Consider the following 7,622-nt stretch of genomic DNA (forward strand, 5'->3'; position numbering starts at 1 on the left):
GAGAGAGGAAAATGAGGAGGCTTTGGGCCAGGATGCATTCATGGTGATCCTGATGGCAAAGGTGAGTGTATGAGGTTGGATCACAGGGAGGAGTCTATCAGTGGGATTGATTATGCAGGTGTAACCCATGGGTCCCCAAGCCCTGGAGAGGGGTTTGAGAGGGTTACATTAAAAAAAAACAAAAAGCATTAGATTGGCTTAGTGTCCTCCCACAGAATAGTGGCAACTCCAATCTTTCTCAAATTCAAGGTGTCTTCAGAGTACATCTCATGCCTGCTCTTGTATATAGATACCTCAGCCACCACAATGGGTCTGCCCCATGTGAGCTCAGGGATGACTGAGCATGTCCCAGGACCCTTGATTCCTTTTCTGCTTCTAATACTGGCAACAAGGGTCACGAGTCACACCAAGGAAACCATCAGTCCATTCTGATTGTAGTAAAACTTCTAAATTTGCCTTAATTTGGCTTTAGTAGTCTCTGAACTATAGAGTAAAAGACACTAAGCCTCCTCTTCTCTCCATTACCCTGTTAGTGGGCTCACAAAGCAGTTCTGACTTGCTTTTTTTTTTTCACTGTGGCATCCAGTTTCTATTCACAAAGAAAAAGCTCCAGTCCATCTTTTAATTTTTTTCTGAAAAATTCCTGACATTACAGAACTAAACTGAAATGTATTAATATTCCACTCTTACATTTCCATGACAAATAAAATTTCATGAGCCAAAAAAAAAAAAAAAAAGAGAGAAAAGAAGAAAAAACACAACAACAACAAAAAAAAACCAACAGGGAAAAGCTTATAAAACTAAATATGGATCTCAGCATTAACAGCTGAACATAGAAAGGAATTAAAACGCTTTAATTAAAAAATCACGAGTGGATGATAGTGTGTAGAAACTGAAAATTTACAAACTATTTAAAACCTGGAATCGCTGACTGTTCAGAAACTACACAGATGGATCATGGGTGGTAGTGAACAGCAGAAAGGGATTATGGATGAATCTGCATTGTTCTAGCTGCTCCCCATGCCACCCGTCTCCGAAGAAAGCCTAACATTGATTAGATATTGAGCCAGGCTAATGCTGGCAGCAGATCCAGTGATGGTAACCTGCCTATCAGTAGATCCTTCCACTGGGTTCGCAATTTTGATCTGCGCCCCAGACATCTGACGGATCTCATTGAGATCCGATTATGCAGCCAATCAAATCATTTGGAATGGTGAGTTCATGAGAAGTAGTCTGAGCAGATGCATCCAAACCTGCACTGAATCCGGTGTTGCCATGCATCATGGGAAAATGAGACTGTTGCATTGCCAACTGGTGCAGCTTGGTCAAATCTGGCTGTGGAATGGCATACTGTCCTTGAATGGTATAGGCCTCTAGAGGTGGTCCCTCCAGGTCAGGGTTGAGGCACACGGACGGGGTGGTGTGGGGAAAGCTCGCACTGTCGCTGCCTGTGCTGTACCTGTCCTGACCACCTGCAAAGATGACTGGAGAACTGGACGGCTTGGGCCGGTACGGGATGGTGTCGCCCTTCGGGGGGGACTCCAACATGACCACACAGATCTGTTTCACACACTCAATGATGGATTGCGGAATGCCAGCAATAGTGATGGCCCGCTCAGTTGAATTGGGGAGCATATCCCCTGCCACCTGGACCTGAGCCCCTGTACTCTCTCGTATTTCCTTGATCTTGCAACCACCTTTCCCAATGAGAGAGCCGCACTGACTAGCAGGGACCACCAGTCTCAGGGTGACTGGAGGTCTACTGGCAGCTGTGCTATTGGTCATAGAGCTGCTGATGTCCTCTTCCAGTTTGTCAATGATCATAGCAAAGGCTTTGAAGATGGCATTAGTGGGTCGAGCCAAAGTGATAATTCTCTCAGGACAATTCCCTTCTGAGATGTTGATACGTGCACCACTCTCCTCGCGCATCTTCTTAACTGATTCTCCTTTCTTTCCGATGATACTGCCAACTTCCTTTCCATGCATAAGTAGCCGGATGGTGAGTGTGACGTTTAATCCACCTTCAGTCACACTGGTGTCCATGTTGAGCAGTGTTCCGAGGAGCAGGACTTTGAGTGGTCAAATCTTTGGTCACTGGTGGGGGTGAGGGGGGGATGAAAGCCAAAAACTGCAGGCGTGAGGCGACTGAGGGGCTGAATTGCTTTTCTTAACATTAAGCTATACTTTCCTTATTAAAATGGCAGTATAGAGCCTTAGCCAGAAAACTATGTAAATAAGACACAGAACAATGTACCATTACTGTTGGATCCACTCTATGAACTCCATTCCCTTGGCTACTGAAATCTTCTCCCGTGAGGTTCCTCACTCTCTTCCATTAAGAGACCTCCAGTGGCCTGTCTTGCCAATCCTCTAGACCCTGACTGAATTTGTAGTGGTATACAGCTGAAGTCCTTGTTCTAAGACCCTTGTTAAGAATAAACTGTTCAGAGTTGGTATTTATACATCAGAGACTTTCTTCATACAGATATGTCATACAAGAATAACAATGTTCAGAACATAAATTGATCAGAAATGTTTTTAACCAATTAAACATATAGTCATATTATAAAAGCTCTGAAATACAACTTTATGAAGGTGTTCCAGTTATTTGTTCTCCCAACTCTTTCTAAGTCTTACTGGAGAGGATAGAATATGTAATTTGGAGAAGCTGGGAAGGATGGCATGTTAAATAGTGCTTCTAGAATATCATGAAGTGTGACGAGGAGGTAGAAAGTGGTGGCCAGCTAAGTCTGCCTTATAATCCTTCACCAACAACTAAGTGGCTTCAAGAGCAACTCTGATGATTCTGTACATACAGTTGCTTTAGCACCAATCATAATAACTAGTAGGGCCATAGTGCCTACAACTAATGAAATATTAGCACACTCATTATCTCATTTAATCCTCACAATAGCTCAGTAGAGTGACTTAATAGTATTACCAGATTACAGATGAAAGACTGAGGCTTAGAAAGAAAAAGCAATTTGTCCCAAGTAGGAAGGAAAGCTAAGACCCAAAACCCAGGCTTTCTAAGTTTAAATCCCATTCACACGTACTGCTTCAATGTTCATTCATGGACACGCATTCCACAATCCTTATCAAGAACATAAAGTTTGGTACCAGTCACTGTTTTGGGCCCTTGGTGGTGGTGGTGATGGAGAGGGTGGTTCTGTATAAAGATAAATACCACCAGGAAGTTTTTTTTAACTTAACTGTTTATTTTGAAGCAATTACAGATTCACATTAAGTTGCAAAAAATATACAGCTCAGGGAACTTTTGGTCTAAAGAGAAAATAGTTTATCCATAGGAATCTACAGTGCAATGCAGAATGTGTTAATTGAGAGACTCCGGGAGATCTGGGCAGGAGTGATCACATTTGGGTAAGTAGGCAAGTCTTCTTGGAAGTGGCATTTGGACTTGCCTAGAAAAGGTATTATGATTTCTATGATGGATGAGACATGGGTGGGAAGGAAGAGCATTCTAGAAGCAGATACTAACTTGGGCAAAAATACAGAGATGGAAAATTACAGGCAGGTTTGGGAAAATAGCAATAGCCAAGGGGGAGAAAAAAACATCCTTTTCAATAAGCTCAAGTGCCAAGCTATTCTCTACGGTGTGTTCTGTTTAAAGGTCACCACGAAGGGGGAAAGATGGGCTTATTTCCTTTTCTTGAACATCCAAGGGAGGGCCCAGACTGTCAGGGCTAAGAAAGCTACAGCCTTGTATTTTTCCCCTTGTATTTTTTCCCCCTAAAGAACTTTAATTTGTAGAGTAAAGAAAGTATCAACAAACTTTTCTTAGAAAAGTAATAGTATAGTGAGACCAAACTGACACTTGGTAAACTAAGTAAAACTGAGGCGCCGGAAGGCTAGACCTCCATTTCCTAATTCTAACAGGTATATTTTCTATCTCCCCATTTACCTCAATCCTGTTTCAAAGAAACCTGAGATTTTTACAATGACGTATACAATTCAGAGAGACAGCTTAAATTAAAAATAAGAAAATGAGGCAAAGGATATTTATTTATTATAAGGATATTATACAGATATTTTTTCTTCTATAGCTCAGAATCCTAAGAGCAGTTATGGGAGATATTTCTCTCTAGTCTCAATATCTATATTTTTGTTCTTTGTATGGGATGTTGGTTTATTTTTGATTTCATGTATCCACTGGGTCTTGTAAAGGCAGCATTTCTTTCTTTTCACTGGCTGTTAGAAATCACAGTCAAATTTGTGCCCCACCTTTTGGAAATGCATAAGATTCATGGTTTGAATTTTGTGTATCAACCTCACTTGTTTCTCTATAACCATGAGGAACAGTTTGCTCTCTGATCTATCTAAAGTTAAGAAATACAGAAATGATTCTATTATAACTTACCTTTGAAGATTTTTCCTTAAGAACATTTCCAAGAGTGTTTTCAAGCAGTACAAATATAATTTCACTAAGAAAATAGAATTTGGGTATTTTCACTATGAAAAACTATACGTGAGTCAGAAAATGGCAAATCCATTGTGTCCCATTATAAAAAGAATCAATCTATTTGAATATTCTCCAACAATTCCCCACCCACGCCTCCACTCCATCCCGAAAAGTCTTCAAATGAGCATTTGGGAAACAAGTGTTTTTAATAAAACCAATCTTTCTCAGGCACCTTTACAAATACAGCACCAGTCAGATAGACTGTCCTTAAAAAAATGTATTGAATATGTATGTTAGATAGCAATGGCTCTATTAAGGGTCAAAACAATACTTTATTCAGAGTAGATGCTTAATAAATATATGTTAGTTATATTAACATGTGTGTCCATTATATTGGAGCTGCCCCCACCTTGTCAAAGAAAGAATTTTAGTATTGGAAACAAATTTTAAATATTTATTTATAATCACTCTTAATGTCATCCTCACATCTAGTATGGCTGTAACTGAACCTAGTTACACAGCAAGCTGAAGCCTTTTAATCCAGGTGCGTTATAGCTTTGATAAATTTCAGTTCACCCTGCCTGCTTCTTGTTTGCTGTAACCATTGCCCTAACTAGGGGCTCCTGGTAATAAAGTATTTATGGATCTTCCATCCACAGGTGCAGCTCTTCTCATTGCTCCATCACCCTACCTGTTTTAGGGTTTGGAGGAGAAGGAACTGGAACCCACAAAAGGCTTCAGCCCCAGGTGTTCAGCAGGTGGGCCCCAGGTGAGCTCCAGACTCCTGGGTTCAGCAGATACACTCTGCTCTTTTGTTTGATCACCAGTTGCTTTCTCTGCCTGTTTGTTTTTCTGGTTTGGTTTCCTGTCCTGTTCATTTGTCAGTTAGTTCTTCCTTGTTTGTTCTGTGTCTCTTGTGTGTTTCTGCAGATTACCTTGCTCCTCAGCACCGGAAGGCTAATGTCCTTTGTTCTTCATAATTTGCTTTACCGTGGTGGCAGGGAGCGGTTAGACACATGTCTACATGTTTGGTGTACAAGGGAAGTTATAGACTCACCTGGTGAGTACGATCAGTTAGTAGAAAATGGTTAAATTCTTGGTAGAGGGGCCATCCTTCCTGTTTTACCCTAAGTCTTCAAAGTGACATCTAAAGAGAAATCTTCGGGATGGGATGTTGATGCTCTCAAGTGGTAGATTGGTATGTTATGCTTTGTTTTCCTTTCATTATTTAAATTGTTAATGAAACACTCTCTTTACCAGATGAATATATACCTGTGATGTCTATAAAGTTACACATGACAACAAAGTGGCATACAAAACTGCTCTCTGAATAACAGTTTCTGTAACCAACTGCAAAAGGAATAAGAGAGTTTTGTGGTTCCAGAGGACATAGAATCATTTGTTACTGGTAAGAGCCATTATTTAATTTGTAATTATTTATTAAATATTTGCGGAAAAAGTAGAATGAGATGATTTTTAAGTCTCACTGTCTCTTTCTGAACTTGTGTTTCAATTTAATTTGAATAGACCTAGGGTGCTCAAATAAGACATGTGGGCTCACAAAAGACTCCTAATTATTATGGACTGAAACTAATTTGGAATTTTCCAGTATTTGGAATCATTCTGATGCACAAAGTTTGAATGTACTTGTATAATATGAGACTAAAGCAAATTTATCATTTTGAATATAAAATGTGGCTATCAAATAGTATAATATCCCAAACTTCCTGAGTCACAGGAGAAAAATGTAAAATTTTCCATTCCTGGAATCCTAATGCAGTAGGTCTGGGATGGGAACAGGAGAGCTAGATTTTTAGCAAGTGCCCCTCAGGTGATTCTTACTCAGACAAATTTTGAAAACTATTCTAAGGGCATTGACTGATAATTTCTATAAAAATTATAAACCAGTAGCCTCTGTTGAGAAAAGCAAATTCCATCTATCCCAATCTTATTATAGTTATTGATTATACCTGCAAATAACAATTCAGCCCCCACAGCAAGCATTTCTGTCCACACCTCAGTGTGCAAAAGACTGTCCTAGGCATTAGGGATTAATAAATAAGCCAGATATAGTTTCTGTCCTTGAAAAGTTAATAATCTAATGGTAAATTGTATTTATTAATTCAGTAATTCTGAAGAATCTTGAATAAAATTTTACTGCCTTATCTATTCATTAAGCCAATATACTGAGAGTTTCTACTCAATTCCAGGCATTGGACTAGGTGCTGGCACTGTGTGTAAACTAGTGTAGAGAAAGTCAAGTAAGGGGTAGGTGACGGTACAGGCTTCAGTTCACCTGCTGTGACAGAGGTAAGTCCAGAGTGCTGTAAGAACTCTGAGACAGAAAAGGTCCCTGACCTAGTCAAAGGTGTGTGTGGGAATGTGTGTGTCTGTGTACATGTCTGCTGGGATACCTGGGGGCCAATCAGGGCCTAGTAGGTAAATAGAAGTTACTGAGGTAAGACAGGCAGGGAAGAGTGTTTCTAGCAATAAGGCACAACATGAGGAAAGGCATAAGAGACTTGTGCATTGGGTGGTATCAAGTCGTTGAATAAGACCAGAGGCATAATATTCCTATGAAAACTTGTTTTACTAATAAAACCAGGATCACTTTAGATTCATCCATTTGCACCCTTTCTCAGTTTTGCTCCTTAAATCATCCATGATTTTAGTCAGAACAAAAGGAAATAAGGAAGTGTTTGAATTGGAAATGACTCAAATATACTTGAAATCCATAGTCCAAAAGATCACAAAAGACTCCAATTGTATTATAATTATTTTACAATATATTTAAGTAATATAATTTTAATATTGGGGTAAAAGTGTTTATAATTTTTTTTTAATTATTAAAGGGTGTGGAATTTTAAGTTTGAAATTATTAATCACAATTTATAGCTATAAAATATCTGTCCAGGTTTATCATGTTCTCATTAGCTATATATAATATACCATAAATCACCCTTCAGAAATTAGTCAGATAGTCGGGTTTCTCCCAAAAAGCTGCCCCAGGGAAGCTACTAGAAGAATTATGTACTTTTATTTCAATGTCAATCAATTCCTGTTGTAGACATCATGTTACTTTCTTTATACAAATCAGAATTCCCACTACAATGAATTTCAAACAGAAAATATTAGTAATACATCACTCTGGTTTTTCCTTAATCAGGGAATCGATCAAACATTTTTTGAAATACAAATATTT

General features: G+C 39.0%; 1 pseudogene; it reads right to left on the minus strand.

Moving 5' to 3' along the window:
• Positions 1 to 833: 833 nt before the first annotated feature.
• LOC150020948 (poly(rC)-binding protein 2 pseudogene) lies at positions 834 to 2,108 on the minus strand (annotated as a pseudogene).
• Positions 2,109 to 7,622: the final 5,514 nt, after the last annotated feature.

The sequence above is a fragment of the Furipterus horrens genome, unplaced genomic scaffold (assembly GCF_987537825.1).
Source record: "Furipterus horrens unplaced genomic scaffold, mFurHor1.1.pri manual_scaffold_1, whole genome shotgun sequence".
Classification (NCBI taxonomy): domain Eukaryota; kingdom Metazoa; phylum Chordata; class Mammalia; order Chiroptera; family Furipteridae; genus Furipterus; species Furipterus horrens.